Here is a 23,153-nt window from a genome sequence, read left to right as displayed (position 1 = left end):
CCTGGGGAATGCGGCACCTGTAGCCCATTTCCTGCACACACCTGTGCACAGTGGCTCTGGATGTTTCTACTCCAGACTCAGTCCACTGCTTCCCCCAAGGTCTGGAATCGGCCCTTCTCCACAATCTTCCTCAGGGTCCGGTCACTTCTTCTCGTTGTGTAGCGTTTTCTGCCACACTTTTTCCTTCCTACTGACTTCCCACTGAGGTGCCTTGATATAACACTCTGCAAACAGCCGATTCGTTCAGAAATTTCTTTCCGTTTCTCACCCTCTTGCTTGAGGATGTCAGTGATGGCCTTCTGGACAGCAGTCAGGTCAGCAATCTGACCCATGACTGCGGTTTTGAGTAACGAACCAGGCTGGGAGTTTTTAAAGGCCTCAGGAATCTTTTTCAGGTGTTTAGAGTTACTTTGTTGATTCAGATGATTATTTTTATTGCTCGTTCAGAGAACCTTTTCATAATATTCTAATTTTTTGAGACAGGGATTTTGGGTTTTCATGAGCTGTTTGCCAAAATCATCAAAATTAAAACAATAAAAGACCTGAAATATTTCAGTTGGTGTGCAATGAATCTAAAATATATGACAATTTAATTTTTATCATGACATTATGGAAAATAATGAACTTTATCACAATATTCTAATTTTATGACCAGCACCTGTATATTTATATAATATATATAATATATATATATTTTATTTATTTACTTTTTTTTGTTGGCTCTCATGGTCTTTATTTGAAAGTGGTCAGACAAGAAAGTGGGTAAATGATAGAGGGGGAAGACATGCAGCAAATGTTATTAGGCTGGGATTCGAACCTGTGACTTTCGTGTTGAGGGCTAATGCCTCCTTACATGGTTTGTACTTTGCCCCTGCGCCACCTGTTTCGATTTTATAAACATAACCAATGTCTTTATCAGCGGATACAATAAAACTTGGGGAAACAAATACAGAAAAAAATACAACCTCAACAACCATTTTACATATGGTTAATTCTCATGTGGATCATGGGTGGCTGTCAATAAACAGCAGATGGGTTACACACTGGACAGGTAGTCTGTCATGTGTGCACACACTCATACCTCAGGGCAGTTTTGTGTGGCCAATTAACCTGACGTGCATGATTCTAGATGGTGTAGAGAAACAACCAATATTACACATAAAAAATTCACACATCAATAGAGAGAATTTGAAAACTCTACACTAAAAGGCAGGGGCATGATGGATACCACTAATATTGCTGTTTCTCAACTAATTTCATGATTCCACCTTGTTTTTCTGTAAGCTTTTGCAGCACTAACATACTGGGCTGCCCCCTATTGGTGGAGCAAACTCATGACATTTTCTTACTTTCAGCATTTTTTTTTTTTGCCCTAGGTAAGACAACAAAATACATGTATTCATAAATATCCTGATTTGATTTTAAAATTAGATAAATAGTGTGAAACCACTACAGTTGTAGGTATAAAACAAAACCTCTCTTGGCTATCATATTTAAGATTTAGATTTTGCTGTAATAAAAGCATCACCAGCAGATTTTACTCCACTTGAAAGAGCATCTTGCCAAGGGCCATCTACCATCTGTGACATGGATGTGTTGTTTTGCACTTAAGAGACTTAAATCATTCAACAAGAGAAAAATCTTAAAATAATTTTATTTATTCAGGTGAAGACATCCAAATGTAATTCCCCCACACAAACAAGACCTAAGTAAAGAATATGCCTTTATTCAGCATACTGATTTGCATTTAACAGTTAGGTAGGTTTTTGATTAAGCTATTTTTGAATCATGTATGTCACAGATTTATTTATTTTTCTTTGTTTTCTCGCCTGCAGGCATATTACCTTATCAGTATGCGTGACAAGAGCTGGGTAGTACCTTCACTCATTGAAGGGAGAGGATTGAAAAGCTTAAAAGCTTTTCTTCTCTGGATATAAATGGCCTATGGAGGCCTAATTTAATTTTTAGTGTCAGTAGTCATACTAGATTTTAAATAAAAGCAAGTGAGTGACACTAGTGTTGACACCCCAGGGCAGTATTTGTAGTTGAATATTCATAAAGTCATATGGGGTGCTGTGTTCTGCAATGATGGAAAAAAAAAAAAAAAAACCCAAAAGGAATTATGTGAAGCATAACAGCTTCTTGCTGCACTGAATTATGCCAGAATATGTGAAATCAGATATCAGTGTGATTAAAATTCTGCCAACAAAAATACCCACTATCATCATTGGCATCAGTAGCAATTTTAATCAAGTCATCTTTTTTTGTCATATCATCAAGATATTATGCCACATTTAATCCTCACCACCTTCATTATGATAACCACCAACACCGTTATCATCAACACCGATAATCATCTCAATCTGTCCTCCCCGTCGTCTCTCTGTTATCTCCATCTTTATCGCTGCTGTTAATTCCCTGCATCGCACTTGGCTTTCTGCTGCACAATTGTGTTTTGTTGTTGCAGCTACTCAGTGTCTTTTTTTTTTTTTTTGCTACAATTACATACTCCACTGAAGCAAAAGAGGTAATCCGTTCTCCCACTTTGATTATATTTTGTTGCTCTGTTCTTCAACCCAGAACCATCCAATGAACTCATACTTCTCCCAAATTTCATCTATGCAATTTAATAATTTGTGGCATCCGACCAATGTGAACATTTCTCTTGGCTTCTTAAACTCATATTTAACTCCAAATCATTCTTGTCGGGGAAAAAATAAATAAATAAAAAATCTGTCTTTTTGTGTCTTCCATCAAAAGACTTTATTTTGAATGTGAAAACTTCTTTCGAGTTTTAGTTTATCAGAACTCTTTTACTGACCAAGTTAGAGGCTAAGACGTAAAACTATGTGTTGATACTTGACCCAGATGTGTTAGATAAGGGATGCATCTAAAAGTTGCAGGGTGGTAGCACTCGAGGACTGGACTTGGGCACTCCTGGTCTAGACCTTAATGCTCTGTATTTAAAGGGAAGATTGTATGTCACCATGGTGCACATAAAATATGAATATTACAGAAATACTCTTTCAAATAAGTAAATCCAGGTGTTAAAATCATCATCATGGCCCAACGTGTATACAATCCAACAGGTAGGCAAGACTGCTTGTAATTTGGTTGTGCTTGTAATAACAGATTGAGGCATAAATGTGGTGCGTAAAATAAGATCACGCCAAAACGCACAATGCACAGAAATAATGGAGACATGCTTGACAGTACCAGACTGACTGAAATTAGAGCAGGAGAGACTTCCTCAGGATTTTTTCTTGACCCCATAGTTCCAACAATGGAGCCAAAAAATATTTTGGGAAATACCATATTCTCTCCTGTGTGGGACCAGTCCATGGATGGCCGCTTCCAATTCCAACGTGACCAATCTGTAGTTCGCAGAACAAAATAGGAAAGTAAAGGCACAGATGAGCGAATTTGGTTGTGGAAAAATTTTATCGATCATAAAGAGTTCTGGCAAAATCCCCCAGAGAAAATTTGGGGGTAAACTGGAGTAGAGTCAAACCGTCTTCTCCTGTTTGAGAGCCTCGCCTTCACAAATGATCTCCCAGAAGAAAGATTTAGTATTTCTTTAAAGGCTATTCTAAACCTTGTGGAAAGCCTATGGGCCGTCAGAGGAGGGCCAGTTTTCTTCTAAAGCCTTTCTTTTAATACTGAGATGTCTTAAGATTCATACATGAGCGTAATGGCAATTGACTCAATACATTTGGAAATATGGTTTTAGTCAGTCCGAAGAAAAAGGACAGCTGTCAGGACGGCCATGTATTTGTAAATGTACTTTGGGTTTAACAGATGTGTGTGCAGCATGTGAGCACAGATTCCTCTGCTCTCATATGTTTTTCATGAGAAGGCCAAGAGATGTTTGTGATACCTGAAGGATTGAGCTCTTCTAAGGAGGAAAGGTGAATATGTCAAACACTTTCATAAACATCAAGTTACAGCAAGAAGTGGATGCGCACGCGGCCCCAGATGGGGCCTCCACCCACATCTGCACCTCGATTTATGTGACGGTAACAATAATTTCTTAGGAGGATCTGTCTACACAGAACAGGAAGCTCATGATGAGGATATCAGTTTACAAGGTGTTTATGTTCACTGCTTTGGTTGAACGGCTTAATCTTCTGCTGGCTTGGCTTTGTTTGTGTTTGACCGCATTGCTGACTTTCTCCTCTCAACTTCTCCATCATATCGTCATGTATATTGATCCTTCTGGCTATATCTTCCTCGTCTCTTATATCCCCCATTTATGTTGTATCTTTGCCTTGGCTGTGTGTGTGACAAGCAAGGCAAAGAGCTGCCTTTGCTGATCTTAGCATCTTCATACTCTGTTGTGGTTTCTAGTAATGCATTACTTGGAGCTCCCACATCTTTTTTTCGTGTTTTAAAACCATAGAGCTGACACCTCAAGTACCAAACATATAAAAGTTTGAAATCTTCATCTTAACAGCGGAAACAAGTAAAAAAAAAGAAGCCACACATAGATGATTTCAGGAAGGAAGACATTGCCTCGTTAACAAGTGTTTTCTAATTGGCTTTGAGCACAGACAGACAGTCATGCAAAAGTGAGCTTTCTATAAATACAAGCTTTCTTTGACTCATCCTGAAAGTTCAATAGGATGAATGCACACATTCACACACGGCACGAGAGACACAAACAACTGAATAAATGGCATGAATAAATTGCGAGATCTTGATATATTTTTCGCCCCTTTTTACCGTTTCCCTTTGCTATTGCTGCCTTCTTGATCTTTCAGCCTCAACAGGGAAAGAGAAATTGAATTAAAAGGCACTTTTGATATCTCCTCCTTGCTGAAGATAAATAAAATGATCAGACTCTGTCAACAGGATGACTTCCGCCCCTCTTTCACCCGTCTCCGCCTCCTGCCGAACACACCCTCATCCTTCTATCTCCTCACCCCCACTCCTCTCCTCTGATTGGAATCTGGAAACCCATTTGCTATCTTGCTCTCAGACCTAACTCAGACCTTGTCAGGAAGTCTGCTCACGTCCCTCTCGCCTTTTTTCTCTCTTTTGCTCTCTCCTTTCGTCTTTATCCCCTCACCGTCTGCTGCGGGCTCTGTGGAGAATTTGCCCAAATTACCTGTCATACTGGCAGCTACGTGTAAATAAGCCAGGAAAGTGTGTCGTTTTTTTTCTATGTCCCCCCTTCCTTACTTCTGTCTCCCCCCCCACACCTTACCTTAAAGGCATCTCGTCTCTCTTAAAACTACGAATACCCCTCTTTTCAACCCATCACTTTTTTCCTTACTGCTTTTTTTTTTTTCATGCCCTCAACCTCAATCTTTCCATGCTGGTTCCCTGTTTTTCTATTCTCTCTTACCGTTTGCCATCAGGACTGCGGGGAGGTTTTCCAAGCTCTCATGTCTCTTTTTTTGTAGAGAAAATGAGTTCATTGTGGACTCTGTGGGAGATGTAGCATGTGGAGAATCAGACTTCATCACCGTTATTTGTCGTATAAGCTTTAAATGAGAGCAAAAAACAAAGGAAAAGATCTGTGCATCATGTTTTTAATAAAAACCTTGTTAGTGCCTCTAGCAGTAACCTTAAATTAGATATATTTTCTTCAAAAAAAATAATCCCCCACATTCTATTCTTTGGGATTCAACAGGTTGAATGCTGCTGCTAAGCAGTGCATAAATATGTTTTTCAACATTTTCAAATGATAGATGGAGGTGGATGTGTTTGAGTGAGTTGGAGGCCAAACTCTGAGGTCAGTTGCAGCTCAAGAAGGGGTAATCATCTCTCACCCAGGGTTACAGGGTGCAAAGACGGTAATTTGATGGGAGTTAGTGAGAAAAAAACACCTAGGAATGCATGCTGCTGAGCTGCCAGAGGAACGATAAAGAGAGCAGCATGGAGAGGGGTAGTTTTTAGACCCCTGTCCTGCTATCAGAGCGAGGCTCCAACAGACATGCGGTGAGATTTATTGAGACTCCCCCACTCACCTCAGACTATGTCAATAGACATTTATCTTCCTGATAAATGAAGGTCCTTTTAGGTAATCTCTAGACAGTTTTAATGACTCTGACTTGTAGAGAGTTGAATTTTGCATCCCCAACATTCAACATTCTGTGAAATACGCATGCAGCAAAGAAAAAAAAAACAAAAAAAAACTTTATGTCCACATTAGAACCCATTTACTCCGGATCAGAACCCTGCTGTAGAACTCAGGACCTTCAAAAATGTCCAGAGAAAACAGGCAATCTGTCTAGTATGAAGTCATTAATGATGTTATTGAGCTCACCAAATAGCTTTTTCCTTGCAGCTTTCATGATCATTCTGTCTTGGCTATCACATTAGCAATAAGATGTTTCCTCACAATCTACAATTTCTTTTCATAATTTCCTAAAATATTGATTAGAGTTCATCGGTAACTTGACGAGATGCAAGAAAGGGAAGGACCCCACACCAAGATTAGAACAGTACAACAGTGCTAACAATTTCACCACTGTGCAGTCAAGACCTAATTAATTGATAAAAAATGCATTTGCATGATTTTAACTGTTTCTCATACTTGACCATTCAGGTCAAAATCAAGGACACCTTGCTTAAAGATGTAAAGATTTGATGTGACGCTTGCAAATTGATAACCGGTCCCCGGAGTATTGCATCACAAAAGTTTGAATATGGAAATTCAACGACAACACAGCAGATTCTGAAATGTTGACCCTTAGCTGCTGCAGCCCACTCTCACTTGGAATTTCACACTGTGCCTGTTTTTGGGATCAGATTATTCATACATTTGTTAATCTTTTTTCACCTCTTGTGGGGGTTATTGGTGTAAGGAGCTGCTGAAGGTTTGCAAAAATGATAACAGCTGTTAGCTCAGGGGGACTCAATCATGAACAGTCACACATCAGCTCACATGTGATCCCACCATGTAGTAGAGAGCAAGATATGCACACCGAGCAGTAACGGTAGCAAAAGCATGGTGTGAATTTTCTAATCGAAGAGCTGGTGATATATACGTAGGGAAGGAAATACTAATACTTTTATTCTATAGAGTATGTGTTTCTCTAAAAATATAATTATCCAAGCTTCTAATCCCACATTTAACTGTCAGATATAGCATGCATTCTTGCGATGCAATATGTGCATGTTGAAGCAGTCTCCAGAGACGACCAATGCACTTTGGAGTGCGCTTTCTGTGCTGTATTGAGGGGAAAGAGGTGGAGGTATGGGAAGAAAACAGCAGGTGCTGTTTTTTTTCTGATGGATCACTTTTAAACTTTGCAGCTGTTTTTCATAAAAGCAACAAAATTTTGCAGGAACTGAGAATTCTAACTTGCTGCACCGCCAGGCTTCCTCACAAAATGATTCCATGTAGCAGCATGTTGCTGTCAGTGTCTTTCTGCTTTTCTTTTAAGGCCACCCTCTATTCACATTAGTGTAGTGACTCTGCCAGTCAATCTACAAGTGAAAGACTGGGCAGAGAAGCAACAGCAAAGACGTTAGGAACTGACAGCAAGCTGAGAGAGAGGCCTTTGATCAGGGCAGATCTGCGACTACAAACAGCCCTATTTACCCCGGTCTTCCTGACACACAGCTGGCCTATTGTCATAAAGCATGGGGAGACTTTAGGACAATCTTCCTCTCGTCTTCTATGGCCCACTGTTAGTGTGACAAACTGAGGCCAGGCTGGATTTCTCCCACGGACTGCATGCCAAAAATTGTATCTACAGAATAAAAGCGTAAATTAACAAATTAATTCATTAAAACCTGAGAACCAGACAGCTTAAAAAAATCTCTCAGCATACTGTGCACTATTGCAAGGAAGGAGAGGAACATGTTTCTCTAATGAGCTCAGGATAAAATTCCCCACCATGCCATGTTGGCTTTTCATGGCTTGATTTCACATCCATTTATCCTCCCCCTCACAGCAAATGAGCTTGAGAATTTATGCTTTTCTACAACAGTGGCGCTATCAAAGCGGAAAGCTGCCTTTGGACGGGAGAGGAGATAATAAAACGAGTATACGGCTGGATCAATACCGCTACCACTCGCTTGTGTTCAGGCGGGAGCATAAAGGTGTAACAGAGATTGAAACGCTTGAGCCAGATGGCGAGGCGACATGGTCTTGTAAAGAAGTTTTGTAGGTTTAATTTTCTTTCCATTCCTTTAAAAGATTAATTTAATTGCAAGCAGGTTCACTCTCCTTACCTTATTGTGATGCACTTTGTTGTGTATGTATGTATGTATGTATGTATGTATGTATGTGTGTATGTGTGTATGTGTGTCTGTCTGTCTGTAGGCAGAGTTAGACTGCAGACAGCTTTAACTCTTTGGATTGACCTCCTTTCAGTGGGGAAGCATCTGAACGCAAATATGCATTTTCCAAGGACTGCACAAATATCTGCATACATTTTGTTGCAGATGAATGCAACAAAATGCAACAAAGTTATTTAACTATAACTCCAGTGTAATAGTTAAACAAGCAGCGATGCTATTCAAGTAAATTCAGCAAGATTGTCCGTCTTATTTGAGCTTTTTCAAAGAAGATAAGCATTAGGTTTTTAGTTATTGATTTGAGCTTTTATGCTTTATGTTCTTTGTAGGCACTGTCGTTAGCACAGTTACCACGCAACAAGAAGGTCCTGGGTTTAAATCCTGACATAGAGACTTTCTGTGTGGAGTTTGCATGTTCTCTCTTTGTGCCTATATTCTGAAACATGACAGGTTAATTGACTACTTAGGTGTGAATGTATGTGTCTGGTCCTGTGATGGGAGTGGTGACCTGTCCAGGGTACATCTTTACAACCTCTTTCTTATTGCTCCTTGTGACCCGGTGTAAAATGAACATGTATAGTACAGACATGAATGACAATGCTTTGTAAATGTTCAAATGAGCAATAACCAGATAAAACTCCAATTGCTCAGCACCTCAAATCACAATATCACATCAAGGACTACTTGGACGTAAATACCATACGTTCATGCCATGGACGTCAAGATCTTTTGCAAGTTGAAGGCTTAAAACCTGCATTTTATCAAGTTTTTATTTTTTTTACATAGTGACAGTGATAAGGACGTTGTTGATGAAAATGAGAAGAATGAGGAAAATGTGAGGTAATTACAAAAATTGCTTGTTCGATAAAACTCTGGTATAATAGTGTTTTAATTCCAGTTATACTCTGTTACTTTAGTTGAACAAAGATGTGGAAAAGATAGTAAAATCCTTTAGGTATGAAATGGATTTTTACTCCTCAGTAGGAGGAGAGGCTTATACATATTTCTGCATATGTACAACCTTGAGATGGAAAGATAACAGCTGTTTACCCTGAGGATGAGACTTCTTTTAAAACAAACTCAAAAGGAAAGCAACAACAATACATTTTTGTGCCTTGGTGTAAAAAATGTCTTTAAGCAACAAAGACCTGTACTCAAATTTGCTCGACAGGCTAACCACGTATTTGTATTTGCTGGCAAGATCTTTAATAGTGGGCTGTCAGTGGGATATTACATCTGTAATTCATGTTATTAGGTTCAAATTATAGATGATAAAATAAATTTTGCGGCAGGCAGAGCAGGTGCATGCAAATGCAAATCTGCTTTGAAAATCTAAGCAGAATCCATACGCAACTGCTCGATGACAATGTTTAGTGTATGAATAAATAAATAAATGAGCAATCTTTCAAATAATACACTCCAAAGTAACATATTAAAGCGCTAACGAGGTTACTTTTTTAGCTCTGCCTAGAACTGTGGCGTGTTACTTTCAGATTCTAGTCACTGGCCTTACTTTGTCAGTATATCAGCTGGCAGTTTACATTATCACTTCATCTTTTTCCCATCACAAAACATCTAAAGCGGGAAAAGATCAAAACGGAGAAAATTCTTATGGGCACATAGTGGCTTATTTTTGCCTGTCTGCAGGAACCCAGGCTTTCACATACAGCCATGTGAAAAAGTAGGACAGTCCATTAAAATTGTTGTTCTTTCAAAAGCGACGTTCACGTATCAGTGTTTACTTTATCTCTGAAACAAAACTCATGTAATAGCAGGTAAACACTTACATTTAACATTGCTGCACTTAAACAAAAGATTAAAAATATATTTTCTAACCAACTTTTCTTTTAAGGGGGGATATGCAAAATTAGCTTCTTTTTTGTAGCTTTATATCATGTTATGATGTCATTCCCTCATCAAACACATACTCAAAGTTTTGCTGTGACTCATTTGAAACTCCAGCATCACACACAAACACTATTAGACTAGCGGCAGCAACAATTAAACAACTAATTGCTACACTATGACATTTATTAATGTCGTAGTGTAAAAAATTTTACAATTAACTAACTTTGGTTTTAAAGTCATAATTAACATTATTTACGAATGTAGGTAAACAAACCAGTGTATATCATTTGAATACATTTAGATAAATTGGACTGATCTATATATCTCTACATCATTGGATATGAATTGAACCCGTTTGGCTTTTAGTGTGCCCTAAGATTTGATTTGTTGCTTGTGCTTTATACAAAATACATTAAATTCAGTTACAGGCACGAAATTTTGTTTCATACAAGGACGTTTTTTGTTGCATGTAACATTGTAGCATCACTTGTTACTCTTTGAAGGTTGTAATCCATCCTTTTTTTTTTCCACATTTACATTTCAAAGTAGTGTCATTCAACACTGGAAATGAGCACACAGAGGTATCCCCGTGATGTGTTTTCATTCCATTAATCCACTACCTACTAAGATGCTGGCTCAATATGTTGGCAGCGTAATGACTGGGGAGTAAACGGACACTCTCACATTGGGATTGATTTAGCAAGGCACATCACTGCAGTGCCTCTTATCCACTAGTGTTTCCTTGAATACCAAATTATCTGTAAAACGCAACTAGATTAATGCTAATATCTATTTTAGGAGGTTTGCTGTCCAAAAAAATAGACATGCATGGTAACTTGGAGTGAAATTCTTAGAATAGCAACAATCGCAATTCTCTCTTGGATTTAATGAGAATTAGTCTCTCAAAAGAGAGAATGCATCATCAAGCCCTGCTAGTCATTTTTCAAATTCTATCTAAACCATTAATGACCCTTAACACAATTTATTTGATATAATTGCTCTGCAGAGCTGTAGAGACTGGAAACCTTCAGAGCCTTCATTGGATTTAAGAGGAGTTGCAGATGTGCCAAGATGAATGGAATTCGGTCAGAAAACTGTGCATTGTTGAAGACTAAATTACAAGAAATAAGGAGGCAAAAAATAAAACATTGTTGGAGTCGGATAGGGAAAAAAAAAAGAGTCAAAACTAAAATGAGTTTTTTGTTCAAATCGAGATGAGAAATAATGGAAGTGTCAAAGAAACTGGTTGGAAGTGCAAATTGGAGTTATGAGGGGAAGGGAGATTGGTGAGAGAAGATGGTGTCAAAGCTTAAATGATGGACCTATATATTAAACATTTTAAGGGACGTAATGATAAGTCTGGGAAAGGATACCTGCTGCATGTTGTAAAACTCATCACTGTCAAGCAAATGGGCACATTTATATTTGGGATCCATATGGGTTTCTGCAATTAAATCCAAAAGGGTTTCATGTTCATCGCCTGCATAGGTTTGTTGCGGGACAACTCTGGATAAAAAAGGGGATGCCATGTGTGTCCTTTCATGTGGGTTCATTAACTGAATTGTTCCCTATAGCTGGTACAAAGAAGAATCCCGTTTTGTCATGTCCGCTTTGGAATCATCCAGCCTGATTAAAATCCTTGTAGACCTCACATACACCACTTGGCTGGATGTCAGAAATGAATAAGAGGATGGCATTGAAGTTGTTAATGCCAATTCTGCAACACAATTGAACACAGTCTATCGGCCTCTTAAGAGTTTAAAGCAGAATATATGCTATCATTAGTCCCATCTTTGTAAACCTTTGCAAATCTTTACTTATATTTATAAGGGAATAACTGGTATCCCTCTTGGTTAGAGACAGATGAACCCCTAATAAAATGATTGCCATCAACACTCCCACAGAGGATAAACTGCATGTTTACCATTACTGATTGTGTGTTGAATGACTTTTACAGGGGAATACAAAATGGTTCTTAGCTGTCCCACCGTCCCCCCACAGGCCAGAGCCTCTCACAGAGGCAATTAGAAATCAAGCAGAGACACAGACGTGTGAAGAGAGGGAGTTTCACGTCTGGCTCCTTGTACCCCTGAGTGAAAACCAGTGTCTGTGACCTTGAGCAAGGTACGCAATTTTCAGTCACTGAGGATGTGACAAGTGCAGCAGTTGCATTGAACAGAGGGTCGTATTGGTTTGAGAGACGTCTCATCAAGCTGACATGCAGATAATATAATGGCTGAAAGAGAAGAAAGATAGAATGCTTTAGGAGAATAAACCTTTTGCCTCAGCACGATTCTCTGCTGACAAGCTCACGTCCTTGGCCCCCGCCACGATTTAGCTCATCGTCCTGTGAATTCTTTACAAATGCATGTGTGCATGGAATATAATCAACAATGTGTCTCGATTGTATTTTTGTGCCAGCCAGAGAGAGTTTGCCAGCAAGTGATCTGTGGTCAGAGCCATCCCCCAGGTGTCTGATATCTGATCGCCTGGATTGATCGTCCCAAGGAGAGCATGTCATTCAGCTCGCACTATTAGGCCACAAGCTCACCCAACAAAAGATCTGTGGAGCAACAAAGGTAGAGACTTTTGATCTAGGAAGTTCATTAGATCCACCTAAATCAAGTAGATCTAAAGTAAAAAAGAAAACAGGTCAACTTCAAAGAAATACAATGATTTTCCAGCTGCAGATGGATGCCCCCGTGCTGTGTGTGTCTGCGTGTGCATATACTGTGTGTGTAGTCGATGCTGGAGTTCCTGTCATTTGTAAAGTGAGTCCCTGGGAATGCCAACTTCTTCTTTAGACACGCCACATAGTCTTTTGTGAAGACTCCAGCCAGGACAAGTTGATATTCTTATTTATATTACTTCTACAGTGCATCATAGGGAATACCACTGGTGGAATGGAAAGCCCTTTGACTTGGCTGTGGTACTTTATGATCACACAGGAGAGGCTTCGCAGCATAACTGTCAATAAGCCTTCACGTTTAATGGAAGCTGCACAAACTGCTGATTCAACTAATGGAATTTAATGACCAAAGTACTTTGTTTGTACACTACCATTTACCATATCGAATGCATCGCTGCTTTTCTCAAGTCTCAGCAATTACTCTCAGGATGGTATGAACTTACAAATACTTGCTGATTTCTATATATTTATGTTGTTTCAGCCTGAAACGGATCTGGGTTTTTTCCATATGATCCCTATGATAGGTGCTCCATTTTGTCTTCAAACATTTTATCTGCACTTTGTCAGTATCCATTACACAACCTGAGCTCTTAGCCTCAGTGCAGTATTTTCAAGGTGTTTTTTCCCCTTTCCTGATGTCTAACATAAATAAACTAAATAAATAAGCCCTTTAGAATAAACTAAACTACCAAGTAAGATTTTGTGAAATTGATCCTGACAGTTCTGTGCTTTATGAGAACTGTTGATACTGATCTTTGTGAATCTGTTCAATGTGATACTTCCCTGTTTTGGAATGCTTTTCCAAATTAAATACAGTCCTGGAAACGGTGTGTCCTTGACCTTATTTTGGAAGGTGGTTTTGTTTTAATGGTATGCAGAGGCTACTATGGTGTCAAAATAAAAACATTATTATCTATGCCTACCCCCCGTTGCATACAAATATGCTACCATATAATTTCTTTCTACATCCATTTTGCACCAGTAAACAAATAGTTTTGTACCCAGATACTTAAATGCATTTAATTTTATTTACAATTTTAGTTGGGTACTTTTGATTGTTGTTTTCCTTATTTTTTTCTGATCTCGGAGAGACCTATTGTCCAAAAACTACTTTGTAGTTTGATTTGAGTCTTAGGTTGTCATAGATAACTATTGCAGTTCTCAATTTTCATGTTTAAAATGGTGCAATTTAACAGTTTTAATTAAAACTAAATTATTTTAATCCTAAAGTATCAGTAATACTAGGGCTGCATGGCGCACAGTGTTTAGTATTGCCCTTCTAATTTGAGCATGGACAAAAGAAAGTTTGAAGGACATGCATTTTCATTGAGTGCATCTCTGTAGCCTCTCCCTCTCTGATTAGACTTGATGATGAGAAATTACTACAGTTCAGCTTTGAGCCTCCTACTCGAAATGGCTCTCTGTGTACTGCTCAGCCTAGAATTATTAAAACATACTATTTTGTGAAAATGATTAATTTAATTATGTGCTTTACTGAAGCAAAAATGTATGGTATTTTAATCTATTTAAGTAACACGATTCTACCTCATGAAATATTTTTTTGATGCCGTAGCATAAGCCTGCTTTTGTTTGTGCTTACGCTCCGTCCCCTTTCCTCCTGCACTTGTTGGAACCTATTTGCCCTAATTCTGTAAAACTGTGATGACTCGCAATTTAAGTTGTTTCAACCGGTGTTCAGATACATAAACAAGTGTTGCTCTTTGGTAGAGTTCAAAGCTTTCAGTAGACTTCAATAATTTAAATAAACCTTTATTTAACCAGGGATATATCGTTGAGATTAAGAATATCTTAAGGCGTACTTGGAAGGCTCCCATCTCTCTCAATTGGCACCATATAGTCCACAAAAGATTGGTTGTTGTCTTTTGGGTAACACTTTATTTGAAGGGGGTTGAATAAGACTGACATGACACTGTCATAAACACCTGTCATGAACATGAATAAGCCTTCATGAATATTTATGACTGTTGTCATAAAGCGTCATTCGGTAAATTATGACACTTTTAATACAAAGTTGACATTATTCAAAATGTCTTTGTTATGACAACTTGACATTAACCAATAAATCATTACTGATATAAATTTGTTATAAAAGTATTACTGATTGCACTTTAAAAATTAGGTAACTTTATGTTATTATAGATAAAGTTTAAACAGTAATGATCCCCCCCCCCCCCCCCCCACCTGCTCAACAGTTTCAATTTCACTCCACGTAAGGGGCCCGGTGATTCCTTAGGGGCCTGGTGATTGGTTAGGGGCCCGGTAATTGGCCCCACCCCCCGGCCCGACGCTGACTTGTTCCGCTAGTGAGTCCACAGGCCCAAACAGGAATCAGAACCATAATGGACAGAAACAGGGTGCAGCATAACATCTTCAGTGAATATATACTACATTAAAATTAAATAGGTTTTAGACTTCTTTAGAATGTCATAACTACTGGCAAATCAACTGGTAGGCTGTCTTTACAGATACAAAATGGAAGTAAGTCATAACAAATTGGCAGCATGTGATTATAAAGTGGGGTAAGAATTAGCAAAGGGGTAAATTGGCTTTTTCAGATGTTGATGACACCATGGCCACTTGAGAACAATGTGCTCATTGTGTCACTGACCTATCGATTTTAATAATTGCAACATAAATATCAGCTGTAAAATAGACTTTACAATGAGATGAAGGTTACTAAAATGGGAAGAAGTGAGACTGATTAACCAAATGTGGAGCAGATGTGGGGGAGCATAAACTGAAAAAAACTGAGTGGAGAAGTGAAAGGAGAATATCAGTACAACAGTAGCTAACTAAGCCATGAAAAAAAACACCAACAAGAAATGCACTGCAAAAAGACAGTGACTCAGCAACAGACATAAAAAATAGATGTAAATCGAATAAAGTGAACATTAGCAGCAAGATTACAAAATAAAACTGAAAATACAATTTAAAACGGTACCAAAAACAACACATGAACAAGCTCAAGTATGGAATGAAACATCAAAATGAACAACTATCAACAACAGAGGCAAGATGAGTTTCCATCTGTTTCTAAAGACATAAACCTTAAAGAATTCAATTCTACATCAGTAAGTTAAATGTGTGCGTTCATCATTTTGTGATAAAGGCCATCATGGGACTTTGTTGCTGTGGCTGAGGTAGGATTTACTGTGATTTAGTGTTACAGCTGTGGTTATGGACTAACGTGATAAAAGGGTGGTGCAGAGGAAAGACTGTGCCTAAGTCATCAATTTAATGAATGGTCTTTACTTATGTGGTCACTTTTTCACAGTGGAGCTCTGGGACACAATGACAGCACTCACACATTCGGCCGAACATTTTGTTTCCCCATTTCTTCTTCAATAAAATTCCCCTGCCAGAGCTCTCTCAGTATCTGCCAACTGGGAAACGGGTCTGGAGAGGACCAGAGCTCTGATAATTTGACATGATATATAATCGTCTTATGATATTTTTAATGAAGAGTTTCATTCTTTAAAAGAGGAGCTAATGGTAGGAAATATCAGAGAGCTTTGTACTAGCGCAGGAAGACTCAGTGGACCCCTCTGGGCCTGCATCGGGAGTCCCGGTAGAGGATCCCACAAGACTTCATTAATAGTATCTCTGTTAGCTGACTGATGGGACAGATTCTCTTAATATCAGACTCTGAGCAATCCCCAGATGGCAAAACCTCTTTAAAATGTCAAACCAAAGCAAAGTCATTACTGAAGAATTGTGGGAATACAGGCTAAGTGAAAGAAGACAAAGAATTATATGAATAACTGATGATGCATTGTGTTCCTTTTGTTTCCGTGTGCATGTTCCTTGGTGCCAGTAATGGTATTTTTTTGGCTGGCACTGCCATCCCTTGATACAGCTGATAATGGTGCTTCTATGTTGTGCATTTTTCTGGCCAGCAGCCACAGTCATCAGTGGTAGTTATGCTTGTTTTTGATCATCAGCTGGGAGGGCAGAGCTTCACACTTCACAGCACCTGGTTTCCTCACACCCCCTTGTATCATATACTGCACCCATCTTCCCTGCAGTCTACTGTGTCCTTCCAAACTTCTTTATCCACTATCACACTCCAGATGTCCAAAAATACAGAAATATATGACAGACTTGGGTGCAAGTCTTTAGTGGATCAACTTGCCTTGTTGTCTAAATGTTGTAGCATAAGATCTGAGAAAGTCTTCATTGTGAACTGGCCATGGTGGTTCTGACACTATAGGTTAGGCTTGGATCCCCTAAAACACTAAAAGGTCCTGTGTTATGTGTGTTAATATATTCATAATAAATGTGTTCAACGTAAATATATGGAAATATTGATCCAGACCCCTATGGAGAGGACTTTTCAAATTGTGAATTGGTTATTACTGAGATAACCGAGATAAAAGCTAAAGCAGCAGAATCTAAGTTGATCAAAAGTATTAAGATATATAAATGTTGCATTTACATTTGTTTTTACGTTACAGTTGTGCTAATAAATGTTAGATGGTCTAACATTTGTTATTGTAAAAAAAAAATCTATAAACTAACTTGCCTTCAATCCTGTTTTAATGCAATCTTCATACATATTGATAATCTCAATATGTACTGACATTTGAACCCCCCAAAAGAACAGAAAAACTCTGGTTTGTCAATGTCAGAAAAATCCAAGTGATGCCAAAATTACCTCAGCGCTCGGAAAAAAATAGCAGCTTTGGATTTCCAGAAGTAATTACCTAAAAATAAAGTAATTTGTTCACAGAAAGAAGGAAGCTTTAAACAGGAACCAAGGATTTCACATAGCTTGCTTCTTTCAATGATTGTGAAATTAGCAAATTTCCATTAACAAGAGACAAATGAGGTAATAAAGACACCGTCAAACATAATGTAAAGAAAGCTCTTCTCTAGAAATGCAAATAAAATATTCCTCATTTCTGCCAACCGCATTCTCTGAAACCTCGCTGTCTTAGATTTAGTGGAGTCGTCTTGACCTTAAATCACACCCAGGTTTTTGTTCAATGTTATTGCTCTTTTCATTCTTTTAAGCATTGTTATTGGAAACAGTCAACAATTTAGGAATAAATTAAATGCTGAATCTGAGATATGTAATAAATCTAAGATGATCTTCTAGCCTGGTGCTTACAGGTAGGGACATTTTGACTAACTTTAAACAATGTTGGAGATATGCAGACGAGGAATTTCGTGCAGCTCTAATTACCAGATAGAAGTAAGAAGCAAAGAAGCAGAAGGTTCAGAACGAGATGAATAATTTTGTGTTGAGCCACACTGTCTGTGACACGGGTGGACACACGGTCTCAGATGTTTCTCCCTCACCAATGTAATTGCATATGTTTTAGTCAGTACTTATTTAGTCCGCACAGATCAAAAGCCATGGCTGACATTTTCTTAATGTGTGTGTGTGTGTGTGTGTGTTGAGTGAGGTCGCCGTGTCCTTTTCTTCCCTTTCATTACATGCAGAGCACCTACTAAACCTTTCATAATTTGCTAATGTAGCATTTCAGCTCTGGGGTCAGCTGGAATAACACATTTCTCTAAAACGTTTAGTTTTATCTGGGGTTTTGCATGAAAAGAGCTATTGGTGTCCCATTCCAATTCGTTATTGGTAAACACAGCAAAATTGCATGAGTCAACAGCTTCAATGAAGACCTGATTTGCAAGTGTCTTCCTCTTGAAAAAGCATCCCCCCTCCTAAAGCGTGTTTTAGTCTGCACCATCTGGTCTTCAGTTCAGTGTCGTATTAAGCGTTGGATCATCTCTCCCGCCCAGAACGGAAGGTTTCAATTTTCAACTCAGTACAGGCGTATGTAGCGTTTAGCTTCAGAAACCAAGCACAGTAAATTATATGATGCACAGCTACATTTCATCTGCTGTGCCGAGCAAATCTTAATGACTGTTTTACAGACGGACCAACATCTATCTTCAGATTTCTGATCCATGTCTTTTAGTTTTCGTAGGAAGAGTGTTTATTTTTCTCATTTTGAAATGCCAGACTGCACAGTCTATAAAATTCTGTGCCACGCAGCAGTCGCAGCAAATATATCTAATGTGTATTTTTATCACGCCTTTGAAAATGGTTGGCTGCCAAGTGGCAGGATAATAAGATGTGGAACGTGCGGGTGAATTTTAAAACAATTCCAATTTTGCCCTCCTTCCGCATTATCATAATCTTCAAAGATGCTTGTCTTGTTCATTTTGCTCATGACCCTGGCAAGTAAGTCATTGAATTTCCTGAAATAACTGCAAATAGGAGAGCCATCATTAAGATCCCCCGTGTGCATGAGTGATAGGGCAGCAGAGACTTCAGATATGAAAGGACATCCAGTTGATGGCTTTGCAAATGATCACAACTTCCCTCATGACTTGAATGTAAATCTGTCAAGTTTTTTCTCTTCATTCTGCATTGCTGACTGACCCTCATATTTTGGTGCGTGCTGAGAGTTATGCTCAGCTGGTGACAACACTGATGTGGGATCAACTGAACCGTTATCAAACCTGGTTGAAAGGCTGTAAAACAAACTGATAGGACTGTGGTAGCTTGAATTGCCTTTGTGCTGTCTAATCCCACAGGATTACTGTTTTGTGCAAAACATGAGCTTTTGTAATCTATCATTTCTAACTGTTGGGATTCTGGTGCCAATATTAGCTTTTTACAGCTGAGACCTTTTATAAGCTACACATGCTAATGTGTGTTATATAGACATTCATGCTAATATACTGCACTTGGTTTTCACCAAAGTTAGCCTTGAGAATTAGGTAGGACCATATATTATTTTACATTTGTTTGGAGAAGATTGTTGCAGATAGTTTGTGAAGATTACATTTTAAAACACTGACTCAGATATTTGTGGGAAATGTAAGATGTAGACCACGTTATTTTTATAACTTAATTTTACAGTCTGCTTGTGTATTAATAAAACAAGAGTTCTCTTAGCCTGGTAAAAACCATCCTCTTGTTCTACGCTTTACTTCATACAGTAGGTCTGGACCCTCAGGTATTGAGAAACGATTGCTTGCTCGAGGCGTGAACTTAGATGAAGTCTGAAATTTTACCCCAATCACTAATGTTTCCCTGCAAAGTATGTAACGTGCCAGACTGATGCGATTTAAGCTTACCAGAAACTGCCTGTACTATAAACAACCAACATGAACTGAAAGACTTTTTTGTCTTCCTCTGCTGCCATTGCTAAAACTGCAGGCAGATTCAAATCTAAAACGGCGCAGAAAATCAATCTCGTCGTTCACAACTTGTCCTTCTGTTTGCTGATTGCTCCAGTTGAAATTCTAACAGAAAAATCCACTTCAATGGGAGAAAGGCCAGATATAAAGGTGAAGAGAGATTAAAGTCAAATTTGAAGGGAATGGATAGGCTAGTTCACCAATAAGTTTTATGTAGCAATCCATGATTGTTTGGGTTGATTTGACCGCTCAGCTACCTGTAAATCTGTCTTGCACTTTTTTTAAGATTACCGATGGTAAGAAGAAATACGACCTTCTTAGTAATATGCGTTTACTTCCACAGAGCTCACCTATGTTTCCTTCGTAGAGCACATTTGTAGGAAATCATCCATTTGTAAATTCCTGGAAGTCTATTTAATGTCAAGAAAACAAACTGTTTTCTGTCTTCTGCCCTGATTTGTTTACACATTTCAGCCTTACTATTCTGTTCTGAATACTGCACCGGAGAAAAGAGAGTACAGTTAACTGAATAATCCTCAGTTAAATTCTCATAAGAATGTTTATGTAAGATTTATTAATAATGCAGCAGAAAAAGAAAATCAAGCCTTATATTATGTTACATTGTTATTCCCTCATCAAGAACATATCTGGAGTGCTGTTTTGATTCTTTCATGCATGTTTGAAAAAATCATTGAATCTCCTGTGTCAACCATTCAGAAGGCCCTAAATGCTTGCTAATGCAAAGCGCTGTTATCTCCACAAAGCTCCTCCTTGAAGCTGCAGCCGAACCTCAGCCTCACAGAACATCCCTCCCTCACGGCTGCAGCAATTAGCACCAATTAGCAAACCCTTCACACTCGTAGCTGAATGTTTTCTACTTGTAATAATAATCTCTTATTTTAGGATGATGGACTCAGCACTGTCTTGAGAACATATCTCAGATTTCCTTTCAACATCTGTTTCTCTACGATAAATATTGAGCACTTTCCCCTTATCATTACATTAGCACACACCTCATTTTTCCAGAGCTGCAACTAACCAAAATATTTTCTTTTGCTAAATTGGTGGTCACGCAAGCTGATGATTGGTTAATCGGGACCCTTTGATTAGCAGACCCTGGCTGCTACTTATCTTCCTAGTCTCAATGAAAGGAGCAAGAATGTAGTTATTTTTTCAACACTACGGTGTTTTTTTTTTTTAGTTAAATAAAGAGGAGAAAAAAATCTAATTAGGGGCTAATAAAAACCAAAAGAAAACAAGGAAAACAAAATTTTAAAATGATTATAGAAGATGTGATTTAGAAAAGCAGAGAATAATTTATACACTCAAGTGGAGTTTTTTCTTTTTTTTTTTTTGCAAAAAAAAATAAAAATAAATAAAATAAAATTGATTTAAGAAAAGCAGAAAAAAAGTATTGCAAAGCTTTGCCTGCAAAATTGAGGTGGAAAGCTGGTTTTATTGATTCCAGCAAACTGACTGGTTTCCAGTTATCCATCCATTGCCTGTATGTTTTGTCCTTGTGAGTTGGTCACCCACATGCACACCATATTGTGAGAGGGATTCAGATTACTGTACTGTATGCACTCAGATATGACACAGTTTAATATCATATTTCCTTTAAATTTACAGTAAATCTGCAGTTTTTGTTTTTCATTGCCATTTATAGCAAATCCTAATTTTCTACTCTAATTTAATAACTCCCAGCAGGACGATTAGCACGCTAAATGTTTGTCTCGATGAATCAACTAATATAGAAAGCCATGTTCATTTTCTTTTCCAAACTGATCATTATTAATTAAAATTTGTGAAGCATGCCAGTGTAAAACCGTGTGAATGACAGATGTGGTTTCAGGTGAAAATTAGGAGCAGGTGTGTGTGAGAAGATCATGTGACTGGGAAGACATCTGCTGAACACTTACTTTACTGTCGCTTTTACCACAGTGTCATTTTCCTTTTATATGTGTTAAGACTCTGTAAATGACAAGGAGGTCGTTCATCTTAGGCCTTGAAGAACCGAATAGAGTGAATAGCAAAACTCTTAAGGTGAGAGAAGACACAGAAATCACTTCCACTTAATGATTGATCAATTTTGTTTTCTACACTAATATCTGAAGATAGAAATGAAACCTTACAGATTTAGTTAATCATAGTGAATACTTCAAAGTCGTTTATTTAGATGCATGTGTTGTTTTAGTCCACAGAAAGTACTAAAACTTCAGTTTGACTGTTATTTGGAAAATAATATTAACTTCACTTTAACAATAAATTTTTGTATTCAAAGTTACACACTGTAGGACAGGATAATAAAAACCTTTGCAACTGTCTTCTAATTTAAATGTGTTTATAGGAATGAAGTTCCTTTCTAATTATAGGAACAACCTATCTTGTTACTATTATTTAATGTTCTTCAAACTGTTTGCGTTGCTTTTGGAGGTGTATCAATAGACCCGTGTAACAAGACAAGAATTTACACAAAATTGAGAACATACAAAAATATTAACTATATATATTGTTGAAATGTAATTACTGCTTTAAATATAGAGAAATGTTGTTTTGCAGGATTCTCAATGTGTTATTTCTTTCTGAGTAAAAGTGTTTTTGTTTTTTTTGTTTTTTTCAGGTTACTCGGTGTCTTTGCTCTCTCAGCACCCACAAGCTTGGTCTACTGCCTTTGATTTGTTTAAATTCACCGTGTCTTGTCTTTCAAGCCCATCTTAACTTTACAGCTCATCGTGGTTGTGGGTTACCTCTTGAGGTGGATCCGAAAGGTTGGTCAACACAAACCCATATTCCATGAAGATCTGGGATTAAAGTACAATCCGAAAGGGTCTAGAGGTTAGCTTACATTAAATCAACAAATATTGACTCCCTTTTCCTTTTTGTCTCCTCCTTATAATTTGACCAACTCTAATGTAGTTGGTCAAATTAGACAAAATCTTCATCTTGTCTTTGTGTATAGTGCGATAATAATAATATCAAGACGACACTTTGATTTACTGTTTAAATGACCTAAAAGGCTGAAATATAAATTAATCAGCAAATAATCTTTAGGCTGAATTAATGAGCTGCTGCTACAACATGTTAAAGCTATTGTATAAAAATAAAAGGCCGCATGCCTGAGACAATTATTGGATGTCTTTACTGTAATTAACTCACCCACTAGTCTCTTTGTGGGTTG

At 38.0% G+C, this 23,153-nt stretch overlaps 1 protein-coding gene across 1 annotated transcript in view; it reads left to right on the top strand.

Annotated features, from left to right (window-relative positions):
- Positions 1 to 23,153, top strand: part of iglon5 (IgLON family member 5) — a 145,860-nt gene that overhangs the window by 27,914 nt on the left and 94,793 nt on the right. The gene's annotated exons all lie outside the window — the stretch shown is intronic.

Source organism: Poecilia mexicana, unplaced genomic scaffold (assembly GCF_051168715.1).
Source record: "Poecilia mexicana isolate PSO_F unplaced genomic scaffold, ASM5116871v1 scaffold_16, whole genome shotgun sequence".
NCBI classification, from domain to species: domain Eukaryota; kingdom Metazoa; phylum Chordata; class Actinopteri; order Cyprinodontiformes; family Poeciliidae; genus Poecilia; species Poecilia mexicana.
Note: the sequence above shows the minus strand (reverse complement) of the source record. Positions and strands in the feature narration are given on the sequence as shown.